At 45.7% G+C, this 22,537-nt stretch overlaps 1 pseudogene; it reads left to right on the top strand.

The window, feature by feature from the left end:
• Positions 1–22,537, top strand: part of LOC148509307 (zinc metalloproteinase-disintegrin-like protein H3) — a 97,242-nt pseudogene that overhangs the window by 56,656 nt on the left and 18,049 nt on the right.

Here is a 22,537-nt window from a genome sequence, read left to right as displayed (position 1 = left end):
GCTCCTCCATCCTCTGAAGCATATAGAGGGTTGAGTTCCACCGCGTCACAACCTCTTGCTTCAGGTGATGGCAGGGCAGGTTCAAGAGTGTTTGCTGGCGCTCCAGTCTTCGGCACGCAGTCGCTGAATGGCGAAAGTGGCCAGAAATTTTTCGGGCCACCCAAAGCGTCTCCTGCACGCCCCTGTCGCTTTTCAGAAAATTCTGCACCACCAAGTTTATTGTGTGAGCAAAACATGGGACGTGCTGGAATTTGCCCAGATGTAATGCCCGCACAATATTGGTGGCGTTGTCAGATATCACAAATCCCCAGGAGAGTCTAAGTGGGGTAAGCCACTGGGCGATGATTTCCCTCAGTTTCTCTAAGAGGTTGTCGGCGGTGTGCCTCTTACTGAAACCGGTGATACACAGCGTAGCCTGCCTTGTAACGAGCTGGCGTTTCTGAGCTGCTGCTACTGGTGACGCTGCTGCTGTTGCTGCGTAAGGTGATACATCTACCCAGTAGGCTGTCACAGTCATATAGTCCTTAGTCTGCCCTGTTCCACTTGTCCACATGTCCGTGGTTAAGTGGACATTGTGTACAACGGCATTTTTCAGGACACTGAGGACACTTTTTCTGACGTTTCTGTACAGTCTCGGTATCGCCTGCCTAGTGAAGTGGAATCTAGACGGGATTTGGAACCGGGGACACACTACCTCCATCAATTGTCTAAATCCCACTGCACTAATGGCGGATACCGGACGCACGTCTAACACCAACATAGCAGTCAAGGCCTCAGTTATACGTTTTGCTTCAGGATGACTGCTGTCGTACTTCATCCTCCTCGCTAAGGACTGTTGGAGGGTCAATTGTTTAGTAAAAGTAGTGGTGTTCCTACTTCCTCTCTGGGATGATGAACGACTCCCAGCAGCAGCAACAGCAGCAGCGGCAGCAGTAGGCGTAGCAATGCAGGATCCTCCAGAGGAATCCCGGATAGGAGAGTCAGTCATGCCAGTGACATGGCCTGCAGGACTACTTCCGATCCTGACTAAGGAGGAAATTGACGAGGAGGGAGTTGACGGTGTGGTTTGCAGGCGCTTGGATACAACAGGACAACGGGATTTAGGTGTCCCTGGACTGCTTACGGTCTTAGCCAAAGTTTCTGAACTTGACAGTAACTTTTTATGAACGCGCTGCAGGTGCTGTATAAGGGAGGATGTTCCTAGGTGGTTGACGTCCCTACCCCTACTTATTTCACCTTTACATATGGTACATATGGCAAGACAGTTGTTGTCCGGATTTGGATAGAAATATTGCCAGACCAAAGAGGTGGAATGTTTGGTCTTCTGCCCAGGCATGACCGTGATGGGCTTTTTCATCCCACGGACAACAACTGTCTCCCCCGGAGCCTGATTTAAACAAACCACATCACCATCAGAATCCTCCTCGCCAACTTCCTCCTCAGCGCCAGCTACACCAGTATCCTCATCCTGTTGTACTTCAACAGTGACATCTTCAATTTGCATATCAGCAAGTGGACTGTGGGTGCTCCTTTCAGCACTTGCAGGGGACGTGCAAATGGTGGAAAGAGCCACCTCTTCCCATCCAGTGCTGGGAAGGTCAGGCATCGCAACCACCACCACACTTGGACTCTCCTTGGGGATTTGTGATATCTTCTTAGAAAGCACAGTTCTTCGCTGTGCTTTTGCCAGCTTAACTCTTTTGATTTTTTTAGTGGGAGGAGGGCTTCCATCGTCATGTGAAGCTGAACCACTAGTCATGAACATACTAGGGATCGACCTTAGCCGTTCCTTGCCACTCCGTGTCGTAAATGGCATATTGGCAAGTTTACGTTTCTCTTCAGCTGATTTAAATGTCTTTTTCAAGGTCATTTTCCTGAACTTTGCCATTTGGGATTGTATGTGCCCTCTACTATGACATTGGGCATCGGCCTTGGCAGACGACGTTGATGGCATGTTATCGTCTATGTCATGACTAGTGGCAGCAGCTTCAGCACTAGGAGGAAGAGGTTCTTGATCTTTCTCTATTTTATTTTTATCGGAGAAAGTTTGGTCCTCCATTTATGTTATATCGATTTGATATATACGTGCGGCTAAACACAGAAAATAATTTTTTTTTTGGTTTGGACTGGAGTGTACTTTGTGGGTTACAGCACCCTTTAACGGTCAAGCCAGCCGGCCCTTTACTTATGACACAGGCGCACTCTTGGCACTACTTTGTTGATGCACGTGCGGCTACTGCGCACACAATTCACAAACACAGAAAATAATTTTTTTTTGGTTTGGACTGGAGTGTACTTTCGGGGGTTACAGCACCCTTAACGGTCAAGCCAGCCGGCCCTTTACTTATGACACAGGCGCACGCTTGGCACTACTTTGTTGATGCACGTGCGGCTACTGCGCACACAATTCACAAACACAGAAAATAATTTTTTTTTGGTTTGGACTGGAGTGTACTTTCGGGGGTTACAGCACCCTTTAACGGTCAAGCCAGCCGGCCCTTTACTTATGACACAGGCGCACGCTTGGCACTACTTTGTTGATGCACGTGCGGCTACTGCGCACACAATTCACAAACACAGAAAATAATTTTTTTTTTGGTTTGGACTGGAGTGTACTTTGGAGGTTACAGCACCCTTTAACGGTCAAGCCAGCCGGCCCTTTACTTATGACACAGGCGCACGCTTGGCACTACTTTGTTGATGCACGTGCGGCTACTGCGCACACAATTCACAAACACAGAAAATAATTTTTTTTTGGTTTGGACTGGAGTGTACTTTCGGGGGTTACAGCACCCTTTAACGGTCAAGCCAGCCGGCCCTTTACTTATGACACAGGCGCACGCTTGGCACTACTTTGTTGATGCACGTGCGGCTACTGCGCACACAATTCACAAACACAGAAAATAAATTTTTTTTTGGTTTGGACTGGAGTGTACTTTGGGGGTTACAGCACCCTTTAACGGTCAAGCCAGCCGGCCCTTTACTTATGACACAGGCGCACGCTTGGCACTACTTTGTTGATGCACGTGCGGCTACTGCGCACACAATTCACAAACACAGAAAATAATTTTTTTTTTGGTTTGGACTGGAGTGTACTTTCGGGGGTTACAGCACCCTTTAACGGTCAAGCCAGCCGGCCCTTTACTTATGACACAGGCGCACGCTTGGCACTACTTTGTTGATGCACGTGCGGCTACTGCGCACACAATTCACAAACACAGAAAATAATTTTTTTTTTGGTTTGGACTGGAGTGTACTTTCGGGGGTTACAGCACCCTTTAACGGTCAAGCCAGCCGGCCCTTTACTTATGACACAGGCGCACGCTTGGCACTACTTTGTTGATGCACGTGCGGCTACTGCGCACACAATTCACAAACACAGAAAATAATTTTTTTTTTGGTTTGGACTGGAGTGTACTTTGGGGGTTACAGCACCCTTTAACGGTCAAGCCAGCCGGCCCTTTACTTATGACACAGGCGCACGCTTGGCACTACTTTGTTGATGCACGTGCGGCTACTGCGCACACAATTCACAAACACAGAAAATAAATTTTTTTTTGGTTTGGACTGGAGTGTACTTTGGGGGTTACAGCACCCTTTAACGGTCAAGCCAGCCAGCCCTTTACTTATGACACAGGCGCACACTTGGCACTACTTTGTTGATGCACGTGCGGCTACTGCGCACACAATTCACAAACACAGAAAATAATTTTTTTTTTGGTTTGGACTGGAGTGTACTTTCGGGGGTTACAGCACCCTTAACGGTCAAGCCAGCCGGCCCTTTACTTATGACACAGGCGCACGCTTGGCACTACTTTGTTGATGCACGTGCGGCTACTGCGCACACAATTCACAAACACAGAAAATAATTTTTTTTTTGGTTTGGACTGGAGTGTAGTTTCGGGGGTTACAGCACCCTTAACGGTCAAGCCAGCCGGCCCTTTACTTATGACACAGGCGCACGCTTGGCACTACTTTGTTGATGCACGTGCGGCTACTGCGCACACAATTCACAAACACAGAAAAAATTTTTTTTTTGGTTTGGACTGGAGTGTACTTTCGGGGGTTACAGCACCCTTTAATGGTCAAGCCAGCCGGCCCTTTACTTATGACACAGGCGCACGCTTGGCACTACTTTGTTGATGCACGTGCGGCTACTGCACACACAATTCACAAACACAGAAAATATATTATTTTTTTAGCACTTGGGGGGAGCACCCCTGATGGACAGAGCACCCCCTGGACAACACTACAGCACCTCTTTAGGACTGGGACACTGCACAGGACTTTGGAGTGGACACAGCCCCTATGGAGAACTGACTGCACAACACAGTCCAGCCAGCCCCTATGGACTTTGAAGTAGTGGACACAGCCCCTATTAACAACAGCAGCACAGCACAACACAGCCAGCCCCTATGGACTTTGAAGTAGTGGACAACAGCAGCACTACACTACACTACACTACACAGCCCTAACTCCCACCCTCCCTCTTCACTGTCCACAGCCGAGTGAGAAAATGGCGCCGACGTGGGTACCTTATATAGGATCCAAAACCCGCGAGACTCGGAAGGCGGGATGATGACGTTTTGCCTCGATTTCAGATCCGAGTCAGGCGGGAAAAGTCGAGCCTGATTCGGATCGGACTCGGATCGGGGGGGCTCGGGGGGGTTCGGATTTCAGAAATCCGAACCCGCTCACCCCTACACGGAAGTCTCAAATAATTTCCCAATGATAAACCCTTATCCATTGGCATTTTTGCATGTGCGTTCCTATCTTACACACGTTCTACAATATTTTTCCAATAAGGATTGGGACAATACGTTGGACACATTTCTGTCGTATCAGGTACCACACCGTAGAGCTATCTCAATCCATTATAATTTTTTAAGAGATATAATTGATCATGCTACAATTTCCGGAGGTGTGGCTAAATGGCTAACTTATTTCCCAAATTTGACAATTCCAAGGCTAGAAAAGGCATTGGAGTTCTCTAGAAGAACTTTGCCAGCCAGTATGTATACTGAACTCTTTATAAATGTTTATCATAATGTCTATCTTTCCCCCATTAGACGGTTCAAAATGGGTTCATCTAATAATCATTTATGTCCACGATGCCAACAGGAGGAAGCGGACAATTTTCATTGTCTATGGGCGTGCCCAATAGTTAAAAATTTTTGGCATCAGATAAGAAGATATACAGAAATTTTTTTTATAAACTATGGGCCTGATTCAGAGCCGTTCGCTATTTGTGGTCGTTCGTTCAAAAACAAGGGGTGGCTATTCAAATGATCCGTTCGCAAATTGCAGTCTGTTCCCACCTCTAAGTCTGAACGAGCGAGCAAAACATACGCTCGTTTATTTGATAAAAACGCCCCCTGGCCGCACGCACCATACGTCATGTCCGCTATTTATTAGATTAATCGAGTACATCGTACAGCGTATGAACTGCTCGCTATTCTTGTGGTTGGTGTTTTCAACCGCTATTTTGCGAGCAGTTCTGAGTTAAAAAAAAACAAGTGACGTGGTCAATGACGCTGCTGTATTAATTATGCACTCCCTTAAAACGCCCGTTTTGACCTTTAAGCACGCCTGCGTTCGGATCTCCACTCCCCGTTTTCAAGCACCTTCCCGTTACCACCCACATACGCCTCATTCTGTCACTCAAAATAGCAGGCCCTCGCTATATTGCGTACCAACGATTTTCGGCCGCACTGACTGGTTCGCGCATGCGTACTAAAAACCGTACGCATGCGCAGATGTGCGAACATCGCTCGGAACGAGCGTACTGCCGCTAGCGAGTGGCTCTGAATGAGGGCCTATGTTCCATTTACTCCTGAGTGGGCGATATTAGGGGTTTTCGATCCAGACCAGCGTATGACCTTAGATAGTAAGAAATTACTGTTGATTATGAGCGCGGCAGGTAGGAAAACCATACTGCAGGGTTGGTTGGATAGTTCACCCCCCCAATGGTCCCTATTCATGACAAAATTGTATTTTATTTTTAAAATGGATTGGGTAGAGACTTTGACACAAAAAGAAAAAAAGGTGGAACGTTTCTTTTCACTATGGGAAATATACATAGACACACTCCCAGTTACTATAAGGAAACAAATACACCACAGTTTGAGGAATACCACATGGTATCTAACAAGACTGGCGGTAGGTGATCCTCCTATTAATATCATTTAGAAAGATTTGGTTTGCTCTCTCTCCGAATCAATCATTTTGTAATGGTTTATCAAAATAGAAATATAAATGTAAAGGATAAAATTGAAGACTTGTTTATAAATTTGAAAGTTGTACTTCACAAAATGATGATTTTATGTTGGATGTTGTAATACATATTGTCTCAATAAAAATTTATTGAAAAAAAAAAAAAGAGTGCTCGCTCTGAATCAGGGCGTTTTTTTTTGTTTCGGCCTCCTTGCCACTCGCTAAGCTGTGGGTGACCACCCACAGCTTTTGCGAGCGGCCAGGTGATGGTCGCGACCATGGGGCTTGCGACGAGACCCTTGTGGTAGGGTCTCGTCCATCGCAAGCCCCAGTAGACTTACTGCTCTAATAGAGCAGGAAGTCCACCTACTGACATCACTAGTGATATCAGTAGGGCCGCCCACAAATGGCAGGCATTCCCTCGGGAACACCTCCATTTGTCCAGCCAACCCCCATGCCCGCCTCCAAAATGGAGCGAGCTGTCAATCACAATCGACAGCCGCCCCGTTTTGGTGCGAGACCCGTAGCGACAGAGTGCCTGTTGCTGGCTGGGTCTCACGCTTGCGCACGCCGGAGGCGGCGCATGCACAAGGTGCAAACATCGATCCGCTTGTGAGCGCATAGTGCTTGCGAGCGGGTCTGAATCAGCCCCTTAGCTTGGCTGTCGCAGTCCGGGTCTCGCGCATGCGCACGACGGAGCTCCCTCCATCGTGCGCATGCGCAGTGGGGAACATCGACCCACTTGCGAGCGTACTGCCGCTTGCGAGTGGGTCTGAATGACCCCCTTAGAAAGTTCCCTCAATTGTCTGTATTGGTATCACCAGTTAGCGGATAAGATTATTGATTAGGACTATTCTCCTATTCCTCACAATTTAAAATAGATGTGGGACACACAGATCTAAATGCAGAATACAGAATGTAATGTGCTTATTCGTTTCCTTTTATTATTCTCAGCACCCTGCTGCAAATACACTTCCAATTACTGGATCAGATTTGAACTATACAATATAGGGGGTTATGTAATAGGTTCCAGCATGGTTTTGAGTCCACCACTAGATTTAATGTTGGAAATCATTACCAGGCTGGTTTTGCCCTATAACTAATTGCCACTTAAAATTTAGCGGAGAACCTGTTGACAGTGTAGGTGGAGATGTAAAGACAGCCATGCAATTATTCATTCTTTAACTTTCTATATCAGTGGATTCTTTGCTTAGCTGTGTCCTCTCTAATCTACTTGCAGATTAAGAAAGCAGGAACTGTCTGCCGCCCAGCTAAAGATGACTGCGATCTGGCAGACATGTGTAATGGGAAGTCCCCAGTCTGTACTGCAGATCGCTTCATATACAATGGTTTCCAATGCAATGATGGCCGTGGGACCTGCTACAATGGGAAGTGTCCAACGTTGGAAAGCCAGTGTGCTGAACTATGGGGAGCAAGTGAGTGAGCACTAACATGCATGTTCTGTGACCTTGCAGTGTGTGTGTGTGGGGGAAACCTGTGGCTCTCCAGTTAAAATATAATTCTGACTGGGAGGACATGTTGGTGCTTGTATTCCTACAACAGGAAAAGGAAAGGTCATTTACGTTTGATGCTTAGGGGATAACTCTGTTAAACATGAGGTTCCATCAGAACCTTGCACAATTGGCTGTGCACTCAGCAGGTTACTACAATATGAAAGTCTCGCTTGTTTTTGCTAAAACAAATAAACAAATGGAACTGCGCTAATAAAAACAAAATTAAGACTAAGTATAATGATGCAGAAAGTCTAATCATTTATCAAGGAACATCTTTAAAAATAGACATTATTTAATATATTGAGTCATAAATAATAAATATGTAAATGTATGTATAGCACAAAATAAAAGTAGGTATATATATATATAGCATAAAATATACGTAACATATGACGATACAGTCAGGTGCATAAATATTGGGACATTGACAGAATTTTCATATATTGGCCTCTATTCACCACCACAATGGCTTTGACATGAAATAAACAAGATGTGATTTAACTGCAGACTTTCAGATTTAATTTGAGGGTAATTTTGAAATATGAAAATTCTGTCAATGTCCCAATATTTATGCACCTGACTGTATATTAGTAAAAATCAGAAAACATAAAACAGCCCTCTGATAGATCTAAATAAACTGAGGGCACTGGAGAGAAGTTAGCTGGGAATTAAGTTGGGAGATAGTGTTGTGTATAATGACATGGAATTACTGTCAGGGGTAATTTTGTGTTTTCTGATTATAAAGTTGGGACCCAGAGCTCCTCTGTTCATCTTATAGCCCTGTCTGTTCATTTGATAGTGGCTTGTGATTGGTTCGCTTGCTCAAACTCTATGCTGCAATATAAAGTTGGTTAATTGTAATTGATTTGGCTTATTCTGTAATATGTTCAGACATTTTTTTTCCCAGCTTGGAGAGCAGGCACATTGGTAAAACCTTTAATGTAGGTGATAGTGAAGCTTCAAGTAATAATAATAATAATCTGTCATCCTGACAATTCAAACTCTCCAGATCTAATCTTATTCCATTTAAAGAACCACACCAGATAGATTATACTACAATCTAAATAGGTTTAGGTATAATGCAGCCCATGAGACCATCCCAGCACAAACCATTTCTGTTGTCCCTAGATTGTACCTGATCAGTCCATCCCCCCCAGAACGCCGGGCTGTGGTTTACTTTATAGCCCTCATTCATGGTCTGCACAAAATTCTTGTTACCCATTCATATTTGGCATACATGGTTTTTGTGTGCTCATTGTATGTGCTGAGCTAGCTATTTGGAAGCTGTATCAGGTTTGTGTCCATATAGTGACAGTGACATTTCACAGTTATTTAAACATCCACCAATGACTTTATATATCTCTGTTTACAACCTGAGAAACTCTCTGCATTACACATCACCATATCACTTTTCCTAATACAGGTGCTGTCATTGGAGTGGACTCTTGTTTTAATGTAAATAAGAAAGGTCAATACTACGGGTACTGTCAGTTCCTGAAGGGCAACTATATGCCATGTGCAGCTCAGTGAGTACTATATAATTATTATTATTATTATTATTATTATTATTGTTATTTATTATTATTATTATTATAATCCTTTATATTGCGCCACTAGGGTTCCGCAGCGCCTCACAAAGTACATAAACAAATGAGCAGACAAGAAAATAGCGATTTACAGTACAAAACAATGCAGGACAAGGACATAGTTATATACATTACTACAATAGCTATGATAACACTCAAAAGCAGCAGGACATCAGTAACCAAATGTTAGGTGCCCTTGTGGAGAGTTTGGAGTATATAATCCTATGAGTAAGGGAACGAGAAGACCATGAGGGAAGAGGGTCCTGCTCATGAGAGCTTACATTCTCTCTTTCTTGCAAACATGCATGTATAATCTCTGACTTCAGACTATCAGGGCTTTGTCACATAGGGGCTGGTGCACGTTTCACGCACATGAATCAAAAATATAAGCTCTAAAAGTTGCAGGGAAAAATAGCTGAATTACTTCCATACAGTATGCTGAGTCACACTCATGTCAAGATGCATCCAGTGCTATACAGCAGTGATAGAAAGTTTGTGAACCCTTTATAATTTTCTGCATATATGTTATCTTATGTGTTAATGTAATCTAGATAAAGACTAGCAAATGGATCAAGCAACACACAAACAGATATACTCTTTCATTACTATATTGATAAAAAATTTCCAGCATTACATTTCTTTTTTGGGAAAAAGTTTGTGAACCTCCAGGATTATCTGTCCGGATATGGGGACAATTAGTCACTAGTCTAAAGGTGGGTGCACACAAGACGGTATTTCGCCTGATCCGATGGATCGGGCCGACATATCGTCAAAATCGCCTAATGCGTAACCACTATGTCGATCCCATTTCTTAGTCAGTCGCATCATCAGGTCGGCCCTATATGCAGCTCAATCTGACAATGCGACTGACGACCCCATGCAGCAGGATGTGGCTGGTTCCGCAGTTGGGCCCCAGGATCGTGTAATGTGTACCAGCCACCCGATATGTCGGCACGTCACTGGTGCGGTCGTCTGTCGCATTGCTGCTTGAGATTTTGCTCTTCACCAATCCATGATCAGTGCGCAAATGTGGAAATGTAACCATTGTTACAGTCCTCAAAAATCACTCCAAGAGCACTCCGCTAGTTCACAAAGAACCCCGGAGTAATGTGTGTGGATCTGCAGGCATCTATTGCACTGGCTAATGTCAGTATCCATGAGTCCACCATCAAGCAAACACAAACAATATGTGTGGAAAGTATGCCAATACTCTGTAAGAACATTGTTTCCTATTTAAAGTTTGCTAAAGACCAAATGGATTACCAGAAAAGCAGCTGAAAATGTTTACAGATAAGTTTCAGAACTTTTTGGTTTAAAATGGGAAACGTGTTTGGAGAAAAGCAAATACTCCATTTTAACATAGGGCCTGAATCAGCAAGGATCACATTTGCAAAGCTGCACACAGGCTATAGATATGATGTATGCACACGGGGAGCTATGCAATGAGATCCTTACTACATTATTATGCAAATGCAGCAGGAAGTGTATGACACCCCCTGCTGCATTTGCGATCCCTGCACAGGGACGAAGGTCGTAGTGCTGGGATCATCATCTCGACCATCGGTGGTCGATGGATCGCGATGGTGGACGGAGCCAGTCGGCCGGCAAGCTGAGTAAGCCTCAGCTTACTCAGGCTGGCCGGCTTGTGAGCCCAGCAGACTGCATACGTCCACACAGTCTCTGGGCTGGCCACTCCCAGAAAATGGGGATACGCCCCATTTCCAGGAATGCCGGCCGCCCCCGCACCGCCCCTTAAATGCCTCTGTCTGTCAATCAGGCAAAGTCATTCAAGGGCTAGTGTGAGTATTAGCAGGACCCATTCTGCACACTAGTAAAATGGGTCCTGCACATGAGCAGATTCCCGATAATCTGGAATCTGCGTTCAGCAGTGCACTTGCATGCACTGCTGAATTAGCCCCATAATCCGAACTGTGAAACGCATTGGCGGTAGCTCCATAGTTTAGGTCTGTTTTGCTTACCATGGGATCAAGACGGCTTACTTTTATTGATGGAGCTATGAATTCTGGATTTTTCCAGGAAACTCTACAGGAGGCCTTAATCACACAGAATGGGCCACAAGTCCTCCAAGTCGAGATCAGCAATTTGATTGAAGTAATTGTTGCTCAGGTTACTGAATCCTACAGGCTCCCTTTTATTATTTCTCCAATGAAGAGCTGAGCACAATAAAGGTTACATTTACAGACATGTAGGAAATTCTAAAGGCTTCACAAGCTTTCTAGCACCACTGTATGTGCCACGTTTACGTCAGGGGTAACATCCAATCTGATACACTTTTACCCAGCCAGGTCAAAAGCACAGAAGGGTTTAACATTTGACTTGATAGTAAATGCATTCACGATTATATTTGTTCCATAATGCAACTGGGGAGATGTACTATGCCATGAAAAGTGATAAAGTGGAGAGTGATTAATTACCAACCAATCATCTCCTAATTGTCACTTTACAGGCTGTGTTTGAAAAATGACAGCTAGGAGCTGATTGGTTGGTATTTTATCACTCTCCACTTTATCACTTTTCAAGGCTTAGTACATCTCTCCCAACAGGTTTATTTTCCTGTCTTGTGTATAAATTAGAGTAACAAATAATTATTCTAAAATATGCCCACAAACTCATATAGTATATGCACAAGCAATGACAAAAGTACCTAATAGCTTCAGAGGTGGATCTGCAATCAGCCAATCAGAAGCAGGTAGCCAGTGCTGGCAACCTCCACATGAGTTACTGACTGGAGTATTGGCAATGCAAACATGCCCTTCCTTACCTGAGCTGCACTCCCCCCTCCCCCCTCCCCCCTTCTGCCTCAGGAATGAGGTGCATATACTGACATAGGAATACTCGTTTTAGGCATGCGCAGTACAAATGTACTAACTGGTATGTGCCCAACCCCGCCACAAGCCCCGTGGGGATTATCAGGGCCGGATTAAGGCATGTGGGGGCCCCAGGGCAACTAAATTGCGGGGGCCCCCTTCAAGCCACACAGAGCCGAGCCCAGCCTAGCCCATCCCCCAGTAGCAGTCTGCCCCAGCAGTGCCCCCAGTAGCAGTCCCCCCCTCAACAGTAGTCCTCCCTGGAGTACCCCTAGTAGTAATCCCCCTCTATGCTGTGTCCCCCAGTAGTGGTTCCACCAGTGTGCAGTGCCCCCAGTAGTATCCCCAGCAGTGCCCCTAGTAGTAACCCCCCTCTATGCAGTGTCTCCCAGTATTGGTCCCACCAGTGTGCAGTGCCCCCAGTAGTACCTAGTAGTCCCCCTTGTAGTACCCCCAGCAGTGCCCCTAGTGGTACCCCCAGCAGTGACCTAGTAGTACCCGCAGCAGTGCCCCTAGTAGTACCCCCAGTAGTGCTCCCAACAGTGCCCCTAGTAGTACCCCCAACAGTGCCCCTAGTAGTACCCCCAGCAGTGCCCCCAACAGTGCCCCTAGTAGTAGTCTGTCCCCCTCCCCCCGGCCAGACACACACCCGAAAAAAAACCCCCTCCATTTACCTTAATCCCGCTCCGTCATCTGCTCCTCCGTCCGGCGTCCTCCCGGGCCGGCCCGCTCTGCATGATGGGAGAGACATCATGACGTCTCTCCCATCAGCCTCTGCGGGAGTTGGAAGATGGAGGCTCCGGCAGTGGGAGCAGCAGCCGATGAGAGTCTGTCTAACTCTCATCGGCTGCTAAAACAAACACACAATTTGCCGGCGCCGGCGGCTGTGTGTTTGTGCTGTGTAGTGCGGGCGGCACTTATGTGCCGTCCACACTACCGCCCTGCCCCAAGCTGATGCAGCAGCACTGACTGTGCTGCTGCATGCAGTAGAATAGCCGCAGCTGCAGAGCGCCCTCCTCCCGGGAACAGGTGCCTTTGGCCAGAGCCGGCCCTAGCCAATTCAGTGCCCTAGGCAAAATTTTGGCTGGTGCCCCCCCTAGTATGTATGTATGTATGTATGATTATATATATATATATATATATATATATACATACACACACACACACACACGCATGTCCCCTCCAGCCTCTTGGGTCCCCTCCTGCCTCTTGGGTCCCCTCCAGCCTCTTGGGTCCCCTCCAGCCTCCTGGGTTCCCTCCAGTCTCCTGGGTTCCCTTCCAGTCTCCTGGGTGCCCTCCCAACCTCCTGGGTCCCTTTCTGCTGCCTGGGTCCCTCCCAGCCTTCTGGGCCCCCTCCAGCCTCCTGGGTCCCATCCAGTTTCCTGGCTCACCTCCAACCTTCTGGGTCCCCTCTAGCCTCCTGGGTCCCTTCCTGCTGCCTGGGTCGCTCCAAGGCTCCTGGGTCCCCTCCAGCCTTGTGGGTCCAGCCGCTTGTGTCACTTGAACACTACCTACCTGCTGCTGTTCCTCCTCAGGTGAATCAGTGTCCGGTCCTTCTGTTCCTGGCTGCGTGATTGCTGGTGTTCCTGCTCCTCCATGCTTGGCTCTTCTCAGACATGGCCACACAGAATACGCACTACGTGACGTCATCACGTCACGCATGCATGTAAACTACAGGAGGGACCAGTCCAGAAGGAGCAGCTGACCTGCTGCTGTTAACAGCTACTCTAGATCTTCCTCCCGGTCCTGGCCAGCAGGCAGCAGCCGCACTGGCAGACAGATAGGACCACGCCCTAGTTTTGCCAGTGCTGATAGGCTAACCGATGCGCTGCCCGAACGGAGAGCTCCAATCGCGGCAGTGGTGAGAACTCGGAGACGGTGTTGGGGAGCTGCAGAGCCGTATAATGCCCCTAGGAATTACAGTCGCCCTAGGCATTTGCTTAGAATGCCTATGCCTAGGGCCGGCTCTGCCTTTGGCACCTGTTCTCGGCAGGGTCACGTCGACCCTGTGTGGGGGCCCCTCTGTGTGTGGGGGCCCAGGGACGACCGCCCCTGTCGCCCCCCCCCCCCCTTAATCCGGCCCTGGGGATTATAACTAATGACCAATTGACCGATGTTATCCTGTCCGGGGAGTAACAGCAATGCACAAACATGGTGAATGCCTATGTCTGTCTTTCCTCAGGGATGTAAAGTGTGGCGTACTATACTGCTCTGGAGGCAGTGACACTCCCAGTGTCCATGCTTCTGTTTACAAAATATCAAACTGCCGGGGGGTTATGGCTGACGCAGGGATGGTGCAGAATGGAACAAAGTGCAGTGCAGGAAAGGTAAGTGCACAGCTCAGTATGATGAAAGTGTTGCCCATATTTTCCTGATTTTGCTTTATTGGCTTGTACATACCAATACATACTGCATCATTTATTAAATACATTTCTTCTGTTACTTTCCACTGTTTTTTTTTTGTTTTGTTTTTTTCATCTCCAAGCAATGTATTTTCATTCTGCCCAGGGGGTATATTTACTATCTGACTGGTTGCTATGGGCAACATCTCCATTTCTAAAAACTCTCACTTTAGTAAATATTCCCCCAGGACACAGTATAGCTCTGTTGTCCTCTGTGCATTGGCTACATACTGGGGATATAAGAATAAACAACATATCTGAGGCAGCATGGCTGGCGTAGTGGTTAGCATTACTGCCTCACAGTACTGAGGACCTCCTGCCAAGGCACTGCCTGTGTGGAGTTTGAATGTCCTCAAAATGTCGACCGCTAAAATGTAGACGAGTAAAAATGTAGACATTTAAAATATAGACATCATAGGGTCAACAACAAAATGTCAATAGTTAAAATGAAGACAACCAAAGTTTAGTTAGGTAACATGTTGGCAGTCACAATATAGACTTGCCTATATTTTGAATGTCAATATGATCATAAATAATTAAAAGTGAAATAAAGCCAAATGTGTAGGATCCTGTCCCTCCATCCCCCCTCAGATCAATAACCAGCCCTGGACCTCTCAGCCTGAGCAGGTATTGGAAAATCAGGGGAAAATTCAGGTTGAACAAGCAGGAGGGGATAATGTTATAACAGAGAGACACATAGCTTGAGGTCCGCCCAGGGCCGGTGCTAGACTTCTAGGTACCCTAGGTAAAACTTCTGCATGTGCCCCCGCCCCCCTGTACTCATTTAGCCCCTCAGGTGAAAATGACTTTCACAGGTAGAGTGGCGGATAAGTTTTGTGTTAAAAAATATATATTTTCATATATATATATAGGTGCAGGCAGAAGTATGTATATATTATATATACACACACACACATATTATATATATATATATATATATATATATATGGTGTGCACTGGCCACTTTTCTTGTTTCGTGTTTTGGTTTTGGATCTGGATCTTTCAGATTTAATTTGAGGGTAATTACATCCAAATCAGGTGAACGGTGTAGGAATTACAACGGTTTCTATATGTGCCTCCCACTTTTTAAGGGGCCAAAAGTAATGGGACAAACTAAACAATTCTAAATCTAACTTTCACTTTTTAATACTTTGTTGCAAATCCTTTGCAGGCAATTACAGCCTGAAGTCTGGAACGCATAGACTTCACCAGACGCTGGGTTTCATCCCTGGTGATGCTCTGCCAGGCCTCTACTGCAAATGTCTTCAGTTCCTGCTTGTTCTTGGGGCATTTTCCCTCCAGTTTTGTCTTCATCAAGTGAAATGCATGCTCAGTCGGATTCAGGTCAGGGGATTGACTTGGCCATTGCATAACATTCCACTTTTTAACCTTAAAAAACTCTTTGGTTACTTTTGCAGTATACTTCGTGTCATTATCCATCTGCACTGTGAAGCGCTGAAGCATTTGACTGAATATGAGCATATAATATTGCCCGAAACACTTCAGAATTCATTCTGCTGCTTTTGTCAGCAGCCACATCATCACTAAATACAAGGAAACCAGTTCCATTGGCAGCCATACATGCCCACGCCATGACACTACCACCACCATGCTTCACTGATGAGGTGGTATGTTTTGGATCATGAGCAGTTCCTTTCCTTCTCCATACTCTTCTCTTCCCATCACTCTGGTACAAGTTGATCTTTGTCTCATCTGTTCCAGAACTGTAATGGCTTTTTTAGATGATGTTTGGCAAACTCTAATCTGGTCTTCCTGTTTTTGAGGCTCACCAATGGTTTACATCTTGTGGTGAACCCTCTATATTCACTCTTGTGAAGTCTTCTCTTGATTGTTGACTTTGACACATATACACCTACCTCCTGGAGAGTGTTCTTGATTTGGCCAACTGTTGTGAAGGGGTTTTTCTTCACCAGGGAAATAATTCTTCTGTCATCCACCACAGTTGTTTTCCGTGGTCTTCCGGGTCTTTTGGTGTTGCTGAGCTCTACGGTGCGTTCTTTTTTTTAAAGAAGTTCCAAACAGTTGATTTGGCCACACCTAATGTTTTTGCTATCTCTCTGATGAGTTTGTTTTGATTTTTCAGCCTAATGATGGCTTGCTTCACTGATAGTGACAGCTCTTTGGATCTCATATTGAGAGTCGACAGCAACTGATTCCAAATGCAAATGTCACACCTAGAATCAACTCCAGACCTTTTACCTGCTTAATTGATAATGAAATAACGAGGGAATAGCCCACACCTGTCCATGAAATAGCTTTTGAGTTGATAGTCTCATTACTTTTGGTCCCTTAAAAAGTGGGAGGCACATATAGAAACCGTTGTAATTCCTACACCGTTCACCTGATTTGGATGTAATTACCCTCAAATTAAATCTGAAAGTCTGCAGTTAAAGCACATCTTGTTTGTTTCATTTCAAAGCCATTGTGGTGGTGAATAGAGGCCAAAATATGAAAATTATGTAAATGTCCCAATATTTATGCACCTGACTGTATGTTACTATTTCCCTTCCCAGTACATAACAGTTACAGAAACACGGGGATAGATCCTTTCTTCTGCAATTTATCCTTGCTGTCAATTCCTATTCCCTCGTGTACCACTCCTCTTGTTAGTTACAGCCCTGTCTTATTTTTCTAGTTCTCTCCGTTGAACAGGGCAGTAAAACTGTCGGTATTTAAATTGATGAGATAACACGGCCGTGTGTCTCACTGCTTATGCCGAAGTTTAACAATCACAACACATTCCCACATAAGGTGCCGGAATCAAACACTATTTGTACCAGACATATTCATGTTTGTTTCTGTGATACAGGAGTCTGTGAGTTCCCGTGCACTACATACCTGATGCCGGGACCGGCATTGTTAGTGTGCCACCCGCACTCTCACTAAATTCTCCTCTTATTCACGAGCTCAATATCTCTTATACAGGTTTAATGCACACTATGTAGCATGTAAAGATGATCCACATATAACATTTTAACATTATCACATATGTAAGTAGCCGGACATTTCACAATAAATAGTGCAGCATGCGGCAGACGCCAATGCGCATTTCGCTTAATAGCTTTTTCAAGGCTTATAGAGCCAAAGCCTGCCAGAGGGAGGATTTATATAGCACTGTTCAGCCAATCATGTCATTCAATAGTTCTCTCCTATCATCGCCCAGATGACTTCTATTCTGCTCCGATTTTGTCCTCCTATAGGTCAATTCAAGTTATAGTCATAAAGACTCCCTCTTATCTCTTTCTCTAAATATAATTTTGACCTGATTAATGATACCAGTCATTATTAATCATATAGTTTCTGTCATGCAAAGAATTTAATTATTAAAAAGACAAATATTACATCATCTGCTCACATATAACAATCCCATATATTAATGATGTATACATATACATATATACATACATATATATATATATATATATATATACATACATATACACACACATATATATATATATATATATATATACATATATACATACACACACGTGTAAATCTGTCAAGATACACCTAACTAATAAACTCAGACTGGGATATAATCAAACACATGCTAAACTGAGATACTCTTTCAGCCCCATTGGAGCCACTGTATTGAAGCAATAGATCCATGATGCCTCCAATTGTAATAATTTCCTATTACGATCACCACCTTTAACCATATGCGGTACATGATCAACAAGTTTGTAACACAGCGTAGCCAAAGTGTCTCGCTGACAAAAAATGTCTGGCGGCCGGCTGGCCACTCATTTTGCCTTCTAAGGCTAATCTGATAACAGACCCATGCTGGGCTGCCCTCTTTTTAAACGCACATGTGGTCTTGCCTACGTACGCAAACCCATATGGGCACTTGATGACATAGGCTACATATTTACTAGCTCACGTCAAAAGGAGGAAATATTAGAATCAGTACTAACCACCGGCTAATACCTCTTAGAGGGTTTTTTTTTAGAGGGTTTTTTTTTCAGCACAGTCATTAAAAAAACCTCTAAGAGACTTACTACTGGGGGCATTACAAGGGCCGCACTACTGGGGGCACTACAGGGGCCTTACTATTGGGGGTACTACAGGGGCCTTACTACTGGGGGCACTACAGGGTCCTTACTTCTGGGGGCATCTTATGGGGTCACTACAGGGGCCTTAGTACTGGTGGCATTACAGGGGACACTACAGGGGCCTTACTACTGGGGGCATTACAGGGGCCGCACTACTGGGGGCACTACAGGGGCCTTACTATTGGGGGCACTACTGGAGGCACTACAGGGGCCTTACTACTGGGGGCATCATATGGGGGCACTACAGGGGCCTTACACTGGGGGCACTACTGGGATCATGACGTCACTCCCATAGTGCACTGCGGTACGCAGAAGACGGAGCTCAGGAGTGAGCTACGACCTTCGGCTGGCGCGGGGGGTTGGGGGGGTGTTAGAGAAGGAGCTGGACGCCCGCTGGTAACACAATTTCAGCGGGCACCCGGAAAGTGGGGGGTGTGATCGCTGGGCCGGAGGGCTGGGCGCCCTCTAGAGGCCAGCGCTCCTAGGAAGCTGCCTAAGCTTGCCTAGTGGAAGCGCCTGCCATAACGATAACCAGCCCCAGACTGGTCAGCCCGGGGCTGGACGTCCTAAGAAAGTCGCGACCCCAAAAATTAAACAGGGTCCCCCTCCTGAGGAACAACCTACCCAGGGCTCTTCCCCACATCCCTTGGCGGTGAGTGCAGGGGTAATGGTAATTATATAGTTAATAATATTGTTCTTTACAGCCGACCTACAAGTCCCAGAAAGCTTGATCCAGCATTGTGGCACTCGTAGAACCACAAGTGCCAGCATAGCCGGACATTAAAAAAAATAAAGACAAGACACAAACACTGAATGTTGTATTGTTTCATTAATAAATAATCCCTCACACAGCCCTAATTCACCACTTTGATACTCAGAAAATACAGGAATAAGGTCCTCTTCATTCCATGTAGCATACCAGAATAAAACAGTATTAATTATTCATGGTCACATAGAAGACATTCATAATATAGGCATGTATATATTATGACTGTCGACATTTTAACTGTGTCTACATTTTGACTGTCAACGTTTTTTTTTTCAAATATCGACATTTTTAGTTTGCTGTGTCTACATGTCGACATTGTGACCCTGTTGACATTATGTCCACGTCGACATTGTGAAAGTTGACATTTTGATTGTCTATGTTTTGACTACATCCCCTTATTGGCCCTAGGGCCTGATTCAGAGCCGGACGCAATTAGCGCTCGCTCGTCCAGAAAATAGGGGTGGCTATTCAAATGAACCGTACGCTCTTTGCGGTCTGTTCACGCCTCTAGATCTGAACGAGCGAACAAAACTTGCGGTCGTTTTTCGGAAACTACGCCCCCTGGCCGCTCGCATCCTACGTCATGTCTGCTATTTATTAGATTAATCGAGTACATACTTTCAAACTATCGACCCATCTCTCTTCTCCCTTTTGCTTCCAAACTCCTTGAGCGTATTGTCTACAACCGCCTTACCACCTTTCTTTCCTCCCACTCCCTCCTTGACTCATTTCAATCTGGCTTCCGATCTCTCCACTCCACGGAAACTGCCCTCACGAAAGTCAGCAACGACCTCCTTGCTGCCAAATCCAAGGGTCACTACTCTCTGCTCATTCTCCTTGACCTCTCTGCTGCATTTGACACTGTAGACCACCCTCTCCTCCTGCAAATCCTTTACTCTCTCGGTTTACGTGAAACTGCCCTCTCCTGGCTTTCCTCCTACCTCTCTGATCGTTCCTTCGCTGTGTCCTCTCATGACTCCTCTTCCCCTCCACTTCCACTAAAGGTAGGAGTTCCCCAAGGTTCTGTTCTTGGACCTCTCCTTTTCTCCCTATATACATCCTCTTTAGGTGAACTCATTAACTCCTTTGACCTCCAATATCATCTCTATGCAGATGATACTCAAATTTACCTTTCCACCCCTGAGCTCACCCCTGAGCTCCTTACCCGTATCTCCAACTGTCTCTCTGCTGTCTCTTCGTGGATGTCCCAGCGCTTTCTTAAACTTAACATGTCTAAGACTGAGCTGATCATCTTCCCACCCTCTTCCACTACATCACTTTCCACAATTTCGTTATCTATTGATGGCACAACTATCTCCTCTAGCCCCAAAGTGCGCTGTCTTGGAGTTATCCTAGACTCCTCCCTCTCCTTTAAACCGCACATTCAGCACATCTCGCAGTCCTGCCGTTTTCACCTAAAAAATATCTCCAGGATTAGACCCTTCCTCACCCAGGATGCCACTAAAACCCTCATCCACTCACTGGTCATATCCAGATTGGACTACTGTAACCTTCTCCTAGCTGGCCTCCCAGTCTCTCACCTCTCTCCACTACAATCTGTTCTCAATGCTGCTGCTCGGCTCATCTTCCTCTCCAGACGTTCTATATCTGCTTCCCCTCTCCTTCAAGCCCTACACTGGCTCCCCTTCCCCTTCAGATGCCAATTCAAGGTTCTTACATTCACCTACAAAGCCCTCACCAAATCCTCTCCCGCATACATTTCTGACCTTCTCTCCCTTCACACTCCCACCCGCCCACTTCGCTCAACTAATGCATGCCGCCTCTCTTGCCAACTGATTACTTCCTCCCACTCCCGCATCCAAGATTTTGCCCGTGCTGCTCCCTACCTTTGGAATGCTCTCCCTCTCCCTATCAGACTCTCCACCTCTCTACAAATCTTCAAACGGGCTCTCAAGACCCACTACTTCATCAAGGCCTTCCAGCACTCCTCCTAACCCACCTCATGCTCTTTCCTTCCTATCTTCCCCTTCTGTGTCACGCCTGTCTGTCTGCCCCTCCCCTTAGAATGTAAGCTCTCATGAGCAGGGACCTCTTCCCTCATGTGCTTCTCTTTACATTTTCTTCTACTCTCTACTCCCCATTAGGGCACCTAACACGGGACCGCCAACTCCCGGCAGCTTATTGTGAGTGCTTTAATCACTATTTCAGCAATGTATATAAGTTGTGTCCCTGTCCTGCACTGTAATGTACTGTAAGTTACTTGTTTCTTGTTCACTTATTAGTTCTATGTACTATGTAAGGCGCTGCGGAACACTTGTGGCGCCATATAAATAAAGGATAGTAATAATAATAATAAATACATCGACCAGCGTATGAACTGATCGCTATTCCTGTGGTTGGTTTTTGCTACCACAATCTTGCGAGCAGTTCTGGCTATAAAACAACCCAGTGACGTGGTCAATGCTGTTTTAATTATGCACACCCATAAAACGCCCGTTTTGACCTTTGGCCTGCGATCGGATCTCCACTCCCCGTTTTCAAGCACCTTCCCATGTTACCACCCACATACGCCTCTTTCTGTCACTCAAATTATCAGGCATTCGCTATTATGCGAGCACATGAATTTCGACCGCACTGACTGGTTCGCGCATGCGTATAACGATCCGTACGCATGCGCAGTTGGGCAAACATCGCTCGGAGCGAACGAGAGGCCACTTACGAACGGCTCTGAATCAGGCCCCTAGAGACAAAACCTTTTTGTTATTTTTTTTTCTGTGTTTTAAATCTCTCTAGGTGCCCCTGTGTTGTGTATGAAGGTCATTAGTAACTACAAGACCTTTTATATTAATAGACTGATGTTTCTGTCTCTGCTTTTCCAGGTCTGTTACAATGGAAAATGTGTGGGTATTGACAGTGCCTTCCGGGCAGCAGATTGTTCTGCCAAGTGCCCAGGACATGGGGTGAGTGCCAGCGTACACTTGCGGATAATAATTACACCTATAGGCAGTGGTAGAGATTGGGGGAAATATACAGCTGCCTCAGAGGCCATCTTTCTTCCAGAGCTGTGGATGTTTGTACTGAGTTCTAAACTATTTTAGAGCAGGATAAATATACATGTATGTGTTTGTCGTAGGTGTTGTCTATTTATTACGCAGCGCTGTATGGAAAATATTGCACATTTCACTTGG

This window comes from Taudactylus pleione, unplaced genomic scaffold (genome assembly GCF_031769625.1).
Source record: "Taudactylus pleione unplaced genomic scaffold, aTauple2 ptg000329l, whole genome shotgun sequence".
NCBI classification, from domain to species: domain Eukaryota; kingdom Metazoa; phylum Chordata; class Amphibia; order Anura; family Myobatrachidae; genus Taudactylus; species Taudactylus pleione.
This window is presented reverse-complemented; position numbering and strand designations above follow the sequence as displayed.